General features: G+C 43.9%; 1 pseudogene; it reads left to right on the top strand.

Annotated features, from left to right (window-relative positions):
* Nucleotides 1–6,977: 6,977 nt before the first annotated feature.
* LOC138850457 (palmitoyltransferase ZDHHC5 pseudogene) lies at nucleotides 6,978–15,529 on the top strand (annotated as a pseudogene).
* The last annotated feature ends 4,367 nt before the right edge of the window (nucleotides 15,530–19,896 follow it).

Below are 19,896 nucleotides of genomic sequence, written 5' to 3'. Positions count from 1 at the left end.
ACAGTCTCTCTCTCTCTCTCTCTTTTTTTTTTTTTTTTTGACAGGCAGAGTGGACAGTGAGAGAGAGAGACAGAGAGAAAGGTCTTCTTTTGCTGTTGGTTCACCCTCCAATGGTCGCCACAGGCAGTGTGCTGCAGCTGACGCACCATGCTGATCCGAAGGCAGGAGCCAGGTACTTATCCTGGTCTCCCATGGGGTGCAGGGCCCAAGCACCTGGACCATCCTCCACTGCACTCCCGGGCCACAGCAGAGAGCTGGCCTGGAAGAGGGGCAACTGGGACAGAATCCAGAGCCCCGACTGGGACTAGAACCTGCTGTGCCAGTGCCGCAAGGTGGAGGATTAGCCTATTGAGGCACGACACTGGCCCAGAATTATTCACATTCTTCACCTCATATATTATGGTGAGAACATTTAAAAATCTCTACAAGAAATTTGAAATATGAAATGCAACATTATAATTTCATTCACGGTGTCTAGGGGAAACTTTGTGCATATTTACCAATGTGTCCCCTTTATCCCTACTCCACCATTCTTCTCTCTAACATGCATTCCAGATTTTTAGTGAGATAATATTTGTCCTTTTGTGTCCTTCTGGGTTTGTCACTTCACATATAATCTCTATATTCACATAAATTGCCAAAAGTGACAGAATTTCACTATGGAAGGCTCAGTGGAACCCCATTGTGTTTATGTGGCACATTTCAAGTCTATTCATGTGTAGGCAGATATATCCACTGTTTTTACATCTAACATTCTGAGTAATGTGTAATACACATGAGAATATAGGCAGCTCTTCATTATACTGGTTCTATGTCTTTCATTTATATACCTTAGTAGAGGATTGTTAAAACTAATGGTATTTCTGTTTAAGTTTATGCTATTTGCCAAGCTGTCTGTTTTAATACACAATTGCATATGGTACAATGAGTCTCTTAGTGGTGAAACATAATTTAGGAGGCTATTTGTAAGCTGAGGAGGGACTAACAATGACCTAATTTCATTCAAAATATCACCTCATGTCAGCTTCAGCAATTCACTCCCCAAATGTCTGAAACAGCTGTGTAGGGCCAGGCCAAAGCCAGGAGACTGGGACTCCATCCAGGTCTCTACTTGGGTGGCAGAGATCCAAGAACTTGGGCCATCTTCCACTTCTTTTTTAGGAGCAGTAGCAGGGAGTAGCACCAGAAGTGGAGTAGCCAGGACCTTAACCATATGGGATGCTGGGATCACTGAAGCATCACTGCAATTTTACTCTGTCTTGCCTCCAGCTGGGGAATGTTTCCCTCACCACAACCTTGATGGTCAATTGGTCAATGCCTGTATTGGGCTACTATAGACCCACAAGGGGATAATTGAGATGTGACAGAGCTTAGCACAAGACATTGCCTTGCATCACACAAAGAAATAGATGTGGTGTAATAAACAGACTGGGTATAGAAAACTACACATCAGCATGATCCAGGCCATAGCTAGATCACTGCTCACGGTATTCAGTCGTCTCCTCTAATATCAAGGAGATAAGGATCCCTGCCCTCATCATTTCTTTTGCTTGTAGCAGTGGAACTTCAGACTAGAGCTATTAGGCAAGAAAGAGAGCAAACTGATAAAAATAAGAACGTAGTAGAATTAGTTGTCTGTTACATGGCATGTGTATCATTAACAGAGTCAGCAGGGGGTTGATGCTTCAAGTCGTCCCTTTCCCTCACATGAGAAACTTAGATTGAACTCTCAGATCCTAGCTTTGACTTAACTCATCCCCAGCTACTGTGATCATTCGGGGCATGAACCAACACGTGGCTGCTCTCTGTCCATCCATCCCTCCCCTCTTTTGGAATTTCAAATGTCAAAAAACCCTAATGAGTCCATTACAAATGTTAGAACTCAGAAAAATTACAGAAGATAAAATCAAACCAATGCACTTGCAATGAAAATTTCAATGTTATTCTTTAGGGATGTTTTTAAGATTTATTTGAAAGCAGAGTCACAGAGAGACAAAAAGGGAGAAGTAGAGTTGTCAACTAGTATTAGGGCACATATATTTGCCATTTTCAGTAATGGAAAGAAGTTTGCAAAGTAGCTTGCAATATATTGGAAAGGATATAGGAAATATGAACATCATGAAAGAACTTGACAGTATAGTTGGACAAGAGAATACACTTGCTGTTCAAGTGCACATGTAATACCCTGCAGAAGAACTTTTGCTAGGTCACAAAGGAGCCTAAATAAACTGAAAAGATACAAATAAAACAATGAATGTTCTATGACCACAGGGATTTATCTTGAGTGTCAATAACAGAAGGACGTTTGAGAAGTGCACATATATATGGAACATAGCAACATATTCCTAAATAGAGAGCTATAGAAAATAGATAACAAGTGAAAGTAAAAAATGCGAGATGATAGGAAATGAAAATGAAACATAAAAATAGGATGCAGTTAAAACAGGTTACGAATATGATCCCTCTCAATTTCTATAGCTTTTTTAAGTACTAAAATGGAAAATTAGGATCACTTCAACTCTGCTATTCTTCATTGTGTAGGGTGGTCTGTAAGCAGTTTGTCAGTGTCTAACAAAAAATGTATTAGTTGCATCAGAAGTCCAGCAGAGGGCAGCAAGAAGCCACTGAACAATGAGTTTGATCCTGAACTCACCCAAGAGGCCTCCTATGGTGCGCATTCTTAATCCACCAGGTGGTGTAGGTGCTGTGCCTACAGTAAATACAAGAACATTTTTCCTTCAAGACTGTGCTAAGGAAGCACCACTGCAACTTCTGGAAGACTTGGGGCTGTTTCCACATGGAGGAAATGATCCTGCACATGAGCCTTGTTGCAGTCTAGGATGTTTCTCATTTTTAAAAAATTTTTATTTGAAAGGCAAAGAGAGACAGACACATACACATAAGCAGAGAAAGAGGGAGAGATAGTGATTTTGCATGGGCTGGAACTGGCCAGGCCAAATCAGAAGCTGGTCACTCATCTGATCTCTCATATTGGTGGCAGAGAGACAACTATTGAGCTTGCTGCTTCCGTGGTTGTGCACGTGCAGGGAGCTGGAACAGAATCAGTACTGGGACTTGAGACAGACAGCACAGTATGGAATGTGGGTCTTCAAGTACCAGGCCAAGTGCTTATTCCCTGGGAGTTTCTCTTAACTAGCAACAGAGAAGCAATCATTTACTAAGATGTTCCTGGGTGGCTTATTTATTTTTTTCATATAAAGTCAATTATCCATCACTGAGTGTTTTAATCAGATGAAGCTGCACTGGGCTATGTTGTTTTTATATGTATCCGAGAGTGTTTGGGAGAAGAAATCCCAACACAGATTCAGAGATTGGCAGATAATGAAAGTGTGATAACAAATTTATCAGGATTTTGCAGTACAGACTTGGGGAGCACTCACTGCTGGTTTAGTCTGAGGCAAGAGGAAAAGATGTGAGCTCCTAAACTAATGCCTTCATTAATTCTCTATCACTGACTTTTTAAATCTGGGGAGGGAGTGTTGAGTAGTGGCCCCCCAAAGCCACACTGTATTTTTTTTCTATTTATTTTATTGGAAATAGGTACAGAAAGAGGTAGGGAGAGCGATAGCTAGAAAGATAGCTGTGTCTTTTATGCACTGGCTCACTCACAAAATGACAATTGCCAGAGTTGAGCTAATCCAAAGTCAAGAGTTTGTCCTGGATCTCCTACATCAGTGTGGAGGCACAAGGACTTGGCCATCCCCCACTACTTTCCAAGGTGCATTGCCAGGGAGCTGGATTGGAAGTGGAGCAGCCAGGCTCCCATATGGGATGCAGATGCTACAGGCTGGTGCACCACAGCACAAGCCCAAATCAGTAATTTGCAGCTTCGAATTATTTCTAAATATTTTCAAAAGCAGAGGTGTGCAATATAATCATGGCTGATGCTGTGGTATAGTGGGTAAGCCACAACCTGGAGCACTGGCGTCCCATATAGGAGCTGTTCCACTTTCAATTCTGCTCCCTGTTAATGCACCTGGAAAAGCAACAGAAGATGGCCCAACTGCCATCCATGAGAGACACCTAGAATGAGTTCTTGGCACCTCACTTTGACCTCTAAGCCCCAACTATTGTGGACATTTAGGGACTGAACCAGCAGATGGGTGATCTCTGCTATGTCCTTCAGTCTATCTGGAATTCAAAGAAAAAATTAGCTTAAAAATGTAAGGGAATGGGATTTGGCAGAATGATTGGAGCACTCCTTGAGAAGCCTGTCTTTTATGTCAGCATGCCTGGGTTCAAGTCCCATCTCTGCCCCTATTGAAGGGTATACCTCCAATCTGGTTGGTGGTGTTGCTGTAGAACCCCTAAAACCTGTATATACTTGCCCAACACACAGTAAGCTAATCACTGGCTTTGGTGTGGTGGAGTAAAGAAGCATTTATTTTAAAGACCAGATCAAGGAACTTAACTCCAGGGCTCCCCAGGAAGTTAGAGGCAAAGATTCTTATAGATTGAAATTAGAGGTGACAGATGCATGTTCAGCTTGTGTCCAGGTTCCTGATCGGTTCGTGATGCTTTTGACCTTCATCTTCCTAGTTGAAGATGCTATATTCTTTAGGGAAGTGTAATGGTGTTCAAGTGCGCGTCAGTGAATCTGGGAGTTTACAGACAATTGGTAGTTATTTGCTGCCCCAGACTGGGATGTTTCCTTACCTAGATGTGGAACTCCCCTAAATAAACCCATCCAGACAATATTGGCCAGCAGGCTTCTATCTGTTGCAGAAAAGTGACTTCTTGTGTGCAGGCCAGCTGTATCACTCCCTCAATTCAGTGAATTATTTTTGGTACAATATGGATAAGGACGCCTTGGTCTAAGGGAGACAGAGGAGATGCTTGGTCCTGCTTTTGTTTTATAGGGGTTTCATTTTAGATGTTTTTATTTTTTGTTACTTCTCCATCCTTAGGGAAAAGGGACAGTGATTGGTTAGACTGCTTCATGAAATTTGTGGGGTAATGTGGGGGTATTTTTAGGATGAAAGGAGAGGAGGTTGGAGGCATTTCTTTTACTTACTCATTTGCTTACTTAATAGTTAACACAGAGAGAGAGAGAGATATCTTCCATCTGCTGGTTCACTTCCCCAGGTGGCTGCATCAGCCAGGGGCACAAGTACTGAGTTATCTTCTGCCTTTACAAGACCATTAGCAAGGTGTTGGATTGGAAGTGGAGCAGCCAAGACTGAAAGCAGTACTCATATGGGATGCTGGGGTCATAGTTGGCAATTTTACTTGCTACACCACAACATCAGCCACCATAGGCATTTCTTTAAGAAAAAAACTTGCTAGTTCTGGGTTTTGCTGTAGCAATCTTGTATATAAATAGAAGGGTTATACAGCCAGTTTCTGCATAGCTTTACCTTGCAGGTATATAACCATTCTACAGCAGTAATAAAAGCAACATGCTAGTATTTCTGTACCTCAAATGAAACCAGAGAAATTAGTGATTTTTCTGCCAGAAAACTTCCAGTTTAAAACCAGGGATAGTCACTGATTAAGATTTGTGTGCATGTGGCTGGCACTTTGGTGTAGAGGGTAAAGCCACTGCTTGCCTTGCCAGTATCCTATATGGGCATGGGTTTGAGTCCCAGCTGCTGCACTTCTGATCCATCTTGCTGCTAATGCACCCAGGAAATGAGCAGAGGATGGCCCAAGTACTGGGACTCTGGAACCACTTGGGGGACCTGGAAGAAGTTCCTGGCTTTTGACATTGGATGGGTCCAGCTCTGGCTGTTGCAGCCATTTGAGGACTGAACCAACCACTGGAAGATCTCTCTGTCTCTTTCTCTCTTTGTAACTCTGTGTTTCAAATAAATGAATATTTAAAAAACAATAAAAAAGAGACTTAGAGTAAGACCAGACATTGCATTTTAAGACATGTTGAGTTGGAAAGCAGTTCATACAGCAGACTCATGGAATGACAATCATTTTATATAGCATAGTGACCTCAGAATGAGCCCTTAAAGCATTCTTGTATGGTTGAAAAGCCCATAAAAACATTTCAGACATTGAATTCTAAGACACTGTGGCAAAAATAAAAAAAGTCCTACATGAAGGATTGCCATGAATGATACCCCAGTGGAAAGAAGGAGCCATCCAAGAAGAATGTAGTTTTCTTTGAAGGGAGGACAGAACTTCCATTTTGCCTTTGGCTTTGCCTAAATACTGACAAAGACTGTGGTCTCAAAAGGCTTCCTTAGCCTGGGCAACTCATGGCAAGAGTCTTGGGTGATCACTGACATCATACATATGAGATTCAATTGTTAAATTACAGCAGGAGTTGTTGTACACTTACTCCGCATGCAAGACCTCGGTCCTAAATGAGTCATTGTATATTTATTTGAAAGTTACACAGAGGAGAGGCAGAGAGAGAGAGAGAGAGAGAAGTCTTCCATCTGCTGGTTCACTCCCCAATTGGCTGCAATGGCTGGAGCTGTGCCAATCTGAAGCCAGGAGCCAGGAGCTTCTTCCAGGTCTCCCATGTGGGTGCAGGGTCCCAAAGACTTGGGCCATCTTCTACTGATTTCCCAGGCCATAGCAGAGAGCTGGATCAAAAGTGGAGCAGCCAGGGCTTGAGCTGGTGTCCATATAGGAGGCCGGCACTGCAAGCAGTGGATTTATGTGCTACACCACGGCGCCAGCCCCCAAGTTGTGTTTCTTAACCTCCTCTTCTGCTTTGTTCTGCGGAAGTGGTTATTTATCACTTGCAATCACCTTTCCCCCTCCCATATGCTTTCTTTCGTTTGAGATATTTTGACCTTCAGTTTTGTTTGTGGATGTGGAAGGATGATAATTCTAAATTTTTGGTTTCCCTGAAATTTTTTTGTTTGTTTTTTTGTTTGTTTGTTTGTTTTTCTGTACTCTTCTCTGTTGGTTCCCTTATCCCATTGTCTTATCCATTCTGCCTCTGTGTGGGCCTGGGCTATGCAGCAGGTTAGATGTCCCTTCAGAGCTCCAACATGCCCGCAGAGTCTGGATAGACATTCAGACCCAGAAACACATCCTGACCTCAGCAGCCGCTATCTTCTTAGTGGGAGCTACAACACTCTTCTTTGCTTGTACGTGTCCAGAACTAAGCCTGAATATGTCACCTGCAGTGCCCATCTACAATGCATTTATGTTTCTCTTTGTTCTGGCCAATTTCAGTAGGGCCACCTTCATGGACCCAGGCATTTTCCCTCAAGCTGAGGAAGATGAGGACAAGGAAGATTTTCGAGCTCCCTTGACAAAACAGTGGAGATCAATGGCATCCAGGTGTGCATGAAAGGATGTGCCAGCTGCCGCTGCTACTGTCCTCCTTGGCATTCCCACACAGTGTCTGTGATAATTGTGTGGAGGAATTTGATCATCCCTGCCCCTGGGTGAACACCTGTATTGGCCGCCAGAACGAGCATTGTTTCTTCCTCTTCCTCCTTTCCCTGACAGCCCACTCTATGGGTATATTTGGCTTTGGCCTCCTTTATGTCCTCTGCCACATAGAGGAGCTCTCGGGGGTCTGCACACTGTCACAATGGCAGTGAAGTGTGTTGCTGGCTTATTCTTCATCCCTGTAGCTGGCCTCACAGGGTTTCATGTGGTGCTGGTGGCCTAGGGATGCACAACCAATGAACAGGTTATGGGTAAATTCCGGGGAGGCATGAGCCCCTTCACCAATGGCTGCTGTAACAATGCACTTTGCAATTCCCCAGCACCCAGATATTTGGGAAGACCAAAGAAAGAGAAGACAATTGTAATCAGACCTCCCTTCCTTCAGCCAGAAGTGTCAGATTACTGTGAAGATCATGGATAATGGCATCCAGGGAGAGCTTAGGGGAACTAAGTCTAAGGGAAGCTTGGAAACAACAGAGAGCCACTCTGCAAATGCCAAACCCCGGCCTCCTCCTATGCCAGACCTGAGCAGCTGCATGGGACTGCGAACACACCTTTGCCTGGCTACTAATGGAGATAGCAGTTTTTGGGGCAAGGACAGCCCCCCACACCAACCATGTACAAGTGTCAGCCGGGTTACAGTAGCAGCAGTACATCAGCTGCCCTGCCTCATTCCTCCAGCACCAAGTTAGTCATGGGGACAGTTTGAGGAAGCCAACCTCAACTGCAGAGAGCAGCCGTCATCCCAGTTACCACTCAGAGCCCAGCTTGGAACCCAAGAGCTTCTGTTCTCCCACCTTTGGCAAAAGCTTTCACTTCGATCCACTTTCCAGTGGCTATCGTTCCTCCAGCCTCAAGTCGGCGCAGAGAACAGGTTTTGTACTGGATGAGTTGCAGTCCATGCGTTCAGAAGGCACCACTTCCACCTCCTGTAAGAGCCTGGCCAATCAGACATGCAACGGAAGCCTGAGCCAGACCCAGCTTTCAGCTACACCTCTCCCTTCTTGTCAGTATTCCTGGTCCAGAAACAGGAAGCCGAGAGGCATCCACGTTTGGTGCCAACAGGTCCAACACGAGAGCCCTCACCAGTCCATTATGACAATCTGTGGTGCCACATTGTGGCCTCCCTCCAGGGATGAGAGAAGCTGCTGCACAAGTCACCCAGCTCCCAGTCCATGAGGAAGAGCCAGGCTTGGGAGACTCAGGCATTCAGTCAACACCTGGCTCAGGCCATGCCCTCATAGGGCTTCCTCCTTAGCTGATCCGAAGAGATCACCACCGAGCAAGACTCCATTTGGATGCCCAGCTGTCCCCCATTTGGGGAAGGCAGAAAGCCTAAGGGGCCAGGGACTAGGGTCCCCTGAACCAGGTCCAACCACCCCATATCTGGGCCGTTAAACATCTTACAGCAGCCAAAAATCCCCACCTGGTGTCTCTGAGATAGAAGAAGTGGCCTTGCAGCCACTGCTGATGCCTGAAGATGAAGTACAGCTCAATACTGCCCACAGCAAATCCAACAGCAACCCAAGAGCATCAGCTCAGCCTCCCCTGGCCCCACAAGAGGAGGAGTCAAGAAACTGTCCTGAGTGGGTGGTACCACCTGAGATATGGTGTGAGCCGTCAGCACCTCCCCTTCCCCACACCACTGTGTCTACACCAAAGGGCCCCGGGTGACCACCTTCCTTCCCTCAAGGGGCTCCCTTCCCCTGCATGGACATGTTTTAAAACTCCGATTCCCAGAGGATGAGTGTTTTATAAAATGCAACCGAGTTGGGGAGTTGGAGAGTTGGGGCCCTGAGGCTGGGGTAGTAGCTCCCCCCTTTTACCTTTTAAGACCTTCCTTCCCTAGTCCCTGGACCAGATTCAATGGGCATTTGTGCAATTGCTTGCCCTGGAGGGAACCAGATCATTTTTAAACCAGAAATAATTTTTTATTATTGTTACAGATCCTATTTTTTAATCTTCTGTGTTACCAGGTGTGGGTATAAATATCAAAGAAATTATATATCTATCTTGGGATGGGAAAATGAGGGAGGGATATGTAAAAGAAGGAGGGTCTTACTTTTCCTGGTCCTCAGACCAGCAGGAAAAGAGGAGAGACACCAGAGTCTTCCTTTCTCCCCACGGTCCCTCTCTTGTCTGTTACCAACTAAGGAAGTAGTAGAACCCCCTGTTGGTGCTAAGTGATCATGAAAGAAACCTGGGGAGAGAGGAGTCTGAGCTCTTGGTTAGAAGAGGAAAGGACTTGTGGAAAGTTAGTTTTCTAGGCTTATTGGCATTTAGCTTCCCAGGAAAGGGGTCAGAGCTCCATGACATTGGTGGTGGTGGTAGGAGGGGGATCAGGAAAAGCATCTGGCCTAATTCAAAACACTATTAGAAAATCCCCCCTTTCTTGGGAGAGAGGGGTTGGGTGGCTTTCTTAAGTGAGCCCCTCAGAGCTTCCCCTAGGCTACAGTTAAGGTGATTTTAAAGTGCAAGGACAGAAGAGAAAAATCCAAAATGCAATATTTTTCATCACATGGCAAAAATGGGGTAGAGGAAAGGAGTGGCAGGCCTAGGCCTCTCCAGATGTCCCCTGGGGGTTACCCCTCAGCCCACCTTAGAATGGTGCTGGGTAGAGGAGATACCTGGGTTCTAATCTCTGAATAGGGGAGACTCCAGCCTCTTCACAGAGTCCCTTTCATTTTTTATTCTGATTAGCTATTTTCAACTGACAAATGAGAGAAATCCTGATCTATCAGCAAACAAAAAAAGAGTACTTAAGTTTATATTTAGAAACATTTATGTCATTTGCTTTACCCAGTTTATGCTTAACAGCAATACCTAGATGTCTTAAGGAACTGCGATAGTATATAACTAAAGTTATAATTTTTTTTCCCTACCCCAGAGCCAGTGAATGACTTGCTATGTCTCAGGCAAATGAACCCATTTGAAGTTGCTGTAGCAATTCCTCCAGGCAGTTTGGGGAGTGTTCAGCAGCAACATTTTTTTTTAAAGATTTATTTATTTATTAGAAAGGAAGAGTTACAAAGAGGCAGAGGCAAAGAGAGAGAGAGGTCTTCAACTGGTTGGTTTACCTCCCCAAAATGGTCGAAACTCCTGGAACAGGGCCAATCCAAAGCCAGGAGACAGGAGCTTCTTCGGGGTCTGCTCATGGGTGCAGGGGCCCAAGGACTTGGGCCCCCTTCTACTGACTTCCCAGGCCACAGCAGAGAGCTGGGTTAGAAGTGGAGCAGTCGAGACTCAAACCAGTGCCCATATGAGATAATGGCACAGCAGGCAGTGGTTTTACCAGCTATGACTCAGTGCCAGCTCCTCAAAGCTACGATTTTGAAAATTTTTCCTATGAAAGAAAACTCAAAAGGCTGATTCTGATTCATTGTACTCAATACACAGAATATAATTTTAACCTTAGTTAAAATTTTCATATTTTGGCTGACACTCACTGGCTGCTGGTGTTTTGAATGACCTATGAATAATGGTGTTTGCATGGGAGTTTCAGGAGCCCACTGAAAGGCAATGACAGAAGGCAGACCTCACTGACAGCTCATGAGGAACATGTAACCATCGACTGTGAACAACTGACTTCTATTTCCAAGAAGCCTCCACCCAGACCATCTGTAGAGTTATAGAGGAAAGGAGAGACAAAGAGAAAGGTCTTCCATCTGGTTCACTCCTCAAATGACCACAATGGCCATTGCTGGGCCAATCCTAATCAGGAACAAGTGTTCCTTCTGGGTATCCCACATGGGTGCAGAGGCCCAAGCACTTGGCAAATCTCTACTGCTTTTCCAGGTCGCAGCATAGAGCTGGATGAGAAGAGGAGCAGCCAGGACTAGAAATCATGCCCAGATGGGATGCAGGCACCTGCAGTGGTAGCTTAGCCCACTACGTCACAGCCCCAGCCCCATTCAGAGATCTTTTAAGTGGCCATTTCTTATTCAGTCTTAAGGAGGTCAAGCAGCATTATAGTAAAACAGCTTTTTCTTTTGTAGTTTCCAAATACAATTTATTTATTTTAGAAAATAAGTGCTAAGGGGCAATAAGAATAGAGGTCTGATCACAATTGCTGTTTAGTCCAGACCTGTAAAAGAACCAAGTTAGAAAACAATTTCTTGGGCTGGCACTGTGGCACAGTGGGTTAACACCCTCTCCTGAAGTGCCAGCACCCCATATGGGTGCTGGTTCTAGTCCTGGCTGCTCCTCTTCCAATCCAGCTCTCTGCTATGGCCTGGGATAATAATAGAAAATTGCCCAAGTCCATGGGCCCCTGAACCCATGTGGGAGACCCAGAAGAATCTTGTGGCTCCTGACTTTGGATTGGAGCAGCTCTGGCTGCTGCGGCCATCTGGAGAGTGAACCAGCAGATGGAAGACTTCTCTCTCTGTCTCTAGCTCTCTGTGTAACTCTATCTTTCAAATAAATAAAATAAATCTTTAAAAAAAATAAGAAAGCAATTTCTTAGGGAAGAGATATCTGACTACAAAAGGGAGAGCTCTCTTTCTTTCTATTTTATTTAATTTTTTGCAAGTCAGAGTTACACACAGAGAGAAGGAGAGGCAGAGGGAGAGTGACAGGTCTTCCATCCACTGGTGCACTCCCCAATTGGCTATAACAGCAAGAGCTGTGGTGATCTGAAGCCAGGGTCCAGGAGCCTCTTCCGGGTCTTCCACACAGGTGCAGGGTCCAAAGGACTTGGCTGATCTTCTACTGGCTTTCCCAGGCCAGAGCAGAGACATGGATTGGAAGTAGAGCAGCCAGGACTCAAACTGGCACCACACCACAGCACCGGTCCCAGGGAGAGCTCTCTTAAATGCAATGTTCAGGGGTCAGCAATGTAGCATAATGGGTAAAGTCACCTCCTGTGTTGTCAGCTACTCCACTTCCAATCCAGCTGCATGCTATTGTGCTTGGGAAAGCAGCAGAAAATGATCCAGGAATTTGGGCCCCTGAACTCATGTGGGAGACTTGGAAAAAGAAGCTCCTGATACCTGGTTTTGGACCAACCCAATCCTGGTCATTATGGCCAAATGGGGAGTGACCCATGGATGGGAATTCTTTCTCTGTCTCCCTCTCTCTCTGTACCTCTGTCATTCAAATCAATTCAATCTTTTGAAAACAAAACAAAACAAAAAAAACCAATGTCCACTAACAGCTGAACAAAACATTAAAAGAGATATTACCTGGTAGCACCATGTACAAGTTTGATACTTACCAGATACATTTCCCTAGATTTCAGTTGGAATTTTAATCTGGTTTGTGCCAGTCTGAAACTCCTTAGGCCAATGACACCAGGTCAACAACTAGTTGCTCAGGTTATTTCTGATTCAAAGAAATATTCAGGAAGCAGCAAGACAGCTCACTGGGGTGATTTGTACCAGGGGCTGCTTTGCCTACTCTGGACTGTGCTCCCTTCATGATTGCTGTATCTGTCTTTCAAAATAAAATAAAATAAAATAAAATAAATCTTTAAGATAAATTGAAAAAGCCAGAATCATGGAGTAAATGAACCTTAAGCACCAGAACAGTGGTGCTTCTAATACAAAAGTAGTAGAGGTTAAAGCATGAAATATGGATATGCCATGTAAGGTAATTATAAAAGAGATGTATATACTTGCTGACCATTCCAATAAGAGAAGAAACTCTAAAATAAAGGTACTACAGATAAATGACATTTTAGAGTAATAAAAGGGTCAATCAACCTGGATAAGATTAATTCTAGATATGCATGTATCTAACAAATAAGCCCAACATTAAATGAAAGAAAATGACAAAAATCGTAGAGAAAAGACTGGTCAAGACTAGTATTAGGAAGGGGCACTGTGGCATAGGGAGTAAAGCCACCAATTGTGGCACTCATTCGAGTTCTGGCAGTTCTAGTGATCCAGCTCCTGGCTAGCTCACCTTTTCAAAAGATTTATTTATGTGAAAGAGTTACAGAGAGTCAAACAGAGAGAGAGAGGTCATCCATCCACTGGTTCACTCCCCAGATTGCCGAAATGGCACTGTTTTCCCAAGCCATAGCAGAGAGCTGGATCAGAATTGAAACAGCCAGGACTCAAACAAGGACCCATATGGGATGCTGGCACTGCAGGCAGTGGTTTTGTCTACTGTGCCACAACGCTGGCCATCTTTGTAGCAATTTTGAAAGAAAATCAGCAGAGGAATGCCTCTCTCTCTCTCTCTAGTCCAGCATTAGATATAATAATTCTTAAAAAATTAATATTAGGAGACAGAAATATGTCTCTTAATAATGGACAGAACAGGTTTGCAATATATTGGAAATGATAAAGCAACTTGACCATGTACTTGAACAAAAGAATACACATTCTGTTCAAGTACTCACAGAAGATGGTCTGCAGAAGAGCTTCTGCTAGGTCACAAAAGAATCTAAATAAAATTAAAAGAATAAAAATAAAAAAGGACATCCTTTGAGCACAATAGATTCACCTGGAATATCAGTAACAGAAGAACATTTGAGAAGTGCACAATATGTGGAAAATAAGAACACACTCCTAGGAGCTACAGAAACAAATCACAAAGGACAATAGCAAACATTGTGAAATGATTGGAAATGAAATGCATATAAAAAAGGTAATGGGATACAGTTGAAGCTGAGATTAGAGGAGGCTCAGTCTCTCCATTCCTATAGCTTTATAAAATGGGAAGTTGTGACCACTTTAACTTTGCAATTCATCATTATGTAGGGTCTTGAAAGTTTGTAAACAATTTGTCAGTATCTGCCAAACACTTTATTAGTTCCACCAGAGGGCCAGCAGGGGGCAGCAAGCCACCGCTAAACAGTGAGCTTTGCACCAAAACTCACCCTGGAGGAGTCAAGCACAGGCTTGCTACTACCAGTGATGTACACACAGCACCTACAGGAAAACAAGAGCATTTTTCCCTCAAGACTGAGCTAAGATATGATTGCAGCTTCTGGAAGACTTGGGCAGTTTCCACATGTAGGTAAAGATGCTGAACATGACCCTGATGGCTTAAGAAAAAATATTTTTCTTGTCCATGTTTCTCATTTTTAGAAAACATTTCATGGGGCAGCACTGTGGCATAGTGTTACCGGTAAAGCCACCACTTGCAGTGCCGGCATCCAGTATAGGCATCGGTTTGTGTTCTGGCTGCTCAAGTTTCGATTCAGCTTTCTGCTATGGCCTGGGAAGGCAGTAGAACATGCCCCAAGTCCTTAGGTCCCTGCGACCGTGTGGGAGACCTGGAATAGGTTCTGGCTTCTGGCTTCAGATTGGTGTGGCTCCAGCTGTTGCAGTCATCTGGGAAGTGAACCAGTGGATGGAAGACCTCTCTCTCAAACTCTCTCTGCCTCCTCTCTGTAACTCTCCCTTTCAAATAAACAAATCTTTAAAAAAAAATTTCATTTGAAAACAGATACTGATTAAGAGACAGAGGGACACACACACTCACACAGAGAGAGAGAGAGAGACAGAGGGAGAGAGATTGTCTTTGCACCTGCTGGGACTGGCCAGGGCAGTCAGAAGCCAGAATCTTATTCTGAATCCACCACGCTGGCAACAGAGAGATAACTACTGAGCTTGCTGCTCACCTGCTTGTGTATGAACAGGAAGCTGGATCAGAATCAGTACTGGGACTTGAACCCAGGTACCATAACATGGAATGTGGGTCTTTTCACTACCATGCCAAATGCTTTTTCCCTGAATGTTTACCTCATTTTCTGAAATGCTTCCAGGTGAGTTATTCTGTGTTTCTTCATATAAAGTTTAAGAAAGAGTCATGTATCCATTATTGAGTGTTTTAATGGGATGGAGCTATATCATGCTGTGATATTTTTACAGATTCAAGAAGGCTTGGGGAAGAAATCCCAACATAGATTCAGAGAGTGGCAGACAAAAACAGTGTGAAAATATGCATAGTGTATCCGAACATTGCAATACGGACTTGGTGGTCCTGCATTGAAGCCTGAGGGGAAAAGAAGAATCTGACCTCCTGCATTCCTGCTTTCATTAATTCTATATCATTCTCTTCTACACAACTTCAATGTAGTTGTAAATGTCTTCTAAAGCAGAGGTGTTAAAACTCATGTTATGCTCGGTTTAGATATATTATTTGTACCCAAACCACAATCTATTATTTTCTTACTTTCCTGAATTTATTAAAAGCAAACTTTCAAATAATATATTTAATATAATACTGAGTGTATCTCATTTACATTTGTGAGAGTCTCCCTGTTTAATTGACAATTTTTTCAAAGAAAAATCAGTTTTCCCTCTTCTAAGTAGAGAAAGAGACTTGTGAGGGAAAATACCTCAACAAAGTTAGCTGGGCTGGAATTTGGCACAACAATTAAGCTGTCACTTGGGACACCCACATTTTGCTACAAGAGTGCCTAGGACAGAGTCCTGGCTCTTCTAATCCCATCATCTTGCTAATGTTTGCCCTTGGAGGCTAAGTCACTCAGATCCATGCCAGCCATGAGGGAGACCTGGAATGAGTTCTTGGATCCTGGCTTTGGCCTCACTCAGCCCCAGACATTCTGGGCATTTGAGGAGTGAAACATCAGATGGATCATCTCCTCTGTCTTCTCAGTCTCTCTGGCATTCAAGTAGAAAGTTAATTTAACAAACTAAGGGAATGGGATTTAGCATAGTGATTGGAGCACTGCTTGAGATGCCTACATTCTATGTCAGCATGCCTGGGTTTCAAGCACCATCTCTGCTTCTATGCAGAATAATCCCCCCAAACTCATTGGCATTGTTGTTATAGAACCCCCTAACCAGGACCTGCCCCATGGCATAGCGGATAAAAATCACTGCCTGCAGTGCTGGCATACTATATGGGCACCACTTTGAGTCCCAGCTGCTCCACTTCTGATCCAGCTCTCTGCTTTGGCCTGGGAAAGCAGTGGAAAATGCCCTAGGTCTTTGGGCCCCTGCACCCACATGGGAGACCCAGAAGAAGCTCCTGGTTTCAGATCAGTGCAGCTTCAGCCATTGCAGCCAATTAGAGAGTGAACCAGCAGATGGAAGACCTCTCTCTCTCTCTCTTACTCTCTCCCTCTCTGCCTCTCCTTCTCTCTCTGTGTAATTCTGAGTCTCAAAGAAATAAATAAATCTTTAAAACAGAAACAAAAAATAAAACAAAAAGAACTCCCTAACCTATATGTGCTTGCACAACACACAGTAAGCCAATCACTGACACTGAGTGATGGTAGCTAGAGGTGTTTATGGCGAAGTCCAAAGTAAGGAGATGAGAACTTTTCACTTAATTTCAGGGCTCCCCAAGAAGTTAGAGGTAAATGTTTTTATAGATTAAAATTGGGGCTGACAGGTGCATGTTGAGCTTTGTCCAAGTTCCCGATTGTTCAGTGGTGCTTGTGATCTTCCTTTTATTGGTGGCGATGACATGTTCTTTAGGGAATTTTTATGATGTACAGGTGAGCTTAATTTGTCTGGGGTTTATGTGTAAATGGTAGTTATTTACTTCCCAGACTTGGATTTTTCTTACCTGATCTGAAACTCCCCTAAATAAACCTTTCCAGACAATTTTGGCTAGCAGGGTTTTATCTATTGCAGAAACAAATGACTTCTTTTGTCCAGTGATTACTAGCTTGTCAGGCCAGCTGTATCACTCCCTTTTTTTAAAAAAAGATTTATTTATTTACTTCAGAGGCAGAGTTTACAGACAGGGAGGGAGAGAGAGAGAGATAGAGATAGAGAGAGAGAGAGAGAGAGAGAGTCTTCCATCAGTTGGTTCATTCCCCAAATGGCTACAATGGACAGAGCTGAGCTGATCTGAAGCCAGGTGCCAGGAAATTCTTTCCACATGGATGTAGAGGCCTAAAGACATGGGCCATCTTCTGCTGCTTTCCAAAGCCATTAGCAGGGAGCTAGATCAAAAGTGGAGCAGCTGGGACTAGAACCATCCATATGCGATGCTGGCACTGCAGGTAGAGGCTTAGCCTACCATGCCACAGCATTGGTCCCAAATTTTTTCAATACCATACAGGCAAGAAAGCTTTGGGCTAAGAGACAGACAAGAGGCTGAGCCTTGATTTTGTATTATGGAAGTTTTGGTTTATTTGCCCCAATTTCTTGTTATTCCTCAAACCTCAGAGAAAAGGAACAATGACTGACTGGGGTATTGTAAGAATGAAAGGAGACAAAGTTTTAGGTATTTCTTTTATTAGTTATTTATTTACATAATAGTGAAGTTAACAGAGAAAGAAAGAGAGACAGAGTTTTTTCATTGCTGGTTCACTTCTCAGATGGTTGCATAATCCAGGGATTGATCATGACGAAGCTAGGAGCTTCTTCAGTGTGTTCCACATGAGTGGTAGGGGAACAAGTACTTGAGTCACCTTCTGCTGATTTTGCAAGGCCATTAGCAGGGAGCTGGATCAGAAGTGGAGCAGCTGTGACTCTAACCAGCATCCATATGGGATACTGAGTAGAAGTTGGCAGTTTTACCTGATACACTACCACACCAGCCCCTGTAGGCATTGCTTCAGATAAAGTTTCTAGTCTTGGGTTTAGCTGTAGAGATCCTCTGCATTATGAGAAGGATTGCACAGCCAGTTTCTGTGCAGCTTTTTTTTTTTAGATTTATTTATTTATTTGAAAGGCAGAGTTACAGAGAGGCAGAGGCAGAGAGAAGTCTTCCATCTGCTGGTTATCTGCCCAGATGGCTTCAATGGCAGAAGCTGAGCTGGTTCAAAGCCAGGAGCCTTGGAGCTTCTTCCAGGTCTCTCACACAGGTGTAGGAGCCCATGTACTTGGGCCATCTTCCACTCTTCTCCCAGGCCATAGCAGAGAGTGGATTAGAAGTGGAGCAGCTAGGACTTGAACCAGTGCCCATATGGGATGCTGGCACTGTGGCATAGCAGGTAAAGCCATTGTCTACAGTGCCAGCATCCCATATGGGCACTGGTTCAAGTTCCAACTGCTCCACTTCCAATTCAGCTCTCTACTATGGCCTGGGAAAGCAGTGGAAGATGGCCCAAGACCTGGGGCCCTGTACCTGCTCAGGATACCCAGAAGAAGTTCTTGGCTCCTGATTTGGATTGGCCCAGCTCCAGCCATTGTGGCCATTAGGGGAGTGAAACAATGGATGGAAGATCTCTCTCTCTCTCTCCCTCTCTCTCTCTCTCCTTTTCAAATAAATAAGTAAATAAATAAATCTTTTTTAAAAAAGATTTAGCCTGCTACAGGTTTATTGAATTTCAAGTCCCATTTGCAGTTGCCTTAGCAAGGTCAGACCCATGGGCTTTCTATGACATGGAATGGGTGTTCCCCCCTCTGCTAAAGGGACATTGGTCAGATCTAGCTGTTCAATATCATATAATTATTCACATATATGTGTCCCAGAGCGGTCTCGTGGCAAGGTGACTGGATTAAACATTATAGCTTCAAAATAACATTTTGGTTATCAAATACTATGGCTTAATATCTCCCAGAGAGCCCAAAATGAGTCAGTAACCTTTGCTCCAGGAGTGGAAGCACACACAGTGAGTTGTATGTATTGTGCTGGGTTGGCCAAAAGTGAGCTACTCTGCGTCCTGCAGTACACAAGTGACTGTTATTCTGAGACATATCAGCCAGCCTCACGTGGCAATGCCCAGATCAATCTTACAGCATCGGTAATTTTATTTTTCCAAAGTTTGAATTAGTGCTCTGCATCCTAATCCCAGCTTCTCAGGAACAACAATGTCAAAGAACTTCCTCAGAAGTTCACTGTGGGTGCTGTACAAAATTTCTAGCATTAGGTATGAGAACACTAAGTATCACATCAAGGTAGCATCTCCCCTTCAAAATGGGAGCCCTCTCCAGAGGATATAGTTCTGACAGAATGTTCTGTTATAGTTACTATCAAACAATAATTCATTAAAAATCCCTTCCTTTATAACCATCCTGCTTCATCAAACCTGATTTAGGATTGACACTAATGACTCATTGCATCTTGATTTTTGTTTCCTCTTTGTGACCAAAATCCATTTCTGAAAATGCAGCTGATCATGTTCCAATTTTTCCAGGTTTTATTTGACCTGGTTTTTGATCCAGACCCATGTAAGAGAGAAACATTTGATGAGAAGGGGTCAGTGTGAGCACATTTTTAGCCAACTTTGAGCAACAATGAGGGTTTAGAAGGAGTGGTCTTCAGGCTAGTTTTACTTGCAGTCCATTAATAAACTTAGCTATATTTGTTATGTAGCCAGAATTCACTATCTCAAAGTGCCAGGCCAGGAGTATTATGCTGGGAATTATACTTCTGAAAAATTCTGCCAGGCAAGAGGTATAAAGCTCAAAAGAGAAATATATAACAATGCTGGCCCTGTGGAGTAGTGGGTAAAGGTGCTGCCTGCAATGCTGGTATCTCATAGACACTGGTTCGTGTCCTGGCTGCTTCACTTCTGATCCAGTTCTTTGCTATGGCCTGGGAAGATGCAGAAGATGGCCCACGTCCTTGGGACCCTGCACCCACGTGGGAGACCTGGAAGAATCTCCTGGTTCCTGGCTTTGGATTGGC

The sequence above is a fragment of the Oryctolagus cuniculus genome, chromosome 7 (genome assembly GCF_964237555.1).
Source record: "Oryctolagus cuniculus chromosome 7, mOryCun1.1, whole genome shotgun sequence".
Taxonomy (NCBI): domain Eukaryota; kingdom Metazoa; phylum Chordata; class Mammalia; order Lagomorpha; family Leporidae; genus Oryctolagus; species Oryctolagus cuniculus.
The sequence above is the reverse complement of the archived record's forward strand: the minus strand, read 5'-3'. Positions and strand labels throughout refer to the sequence as shown.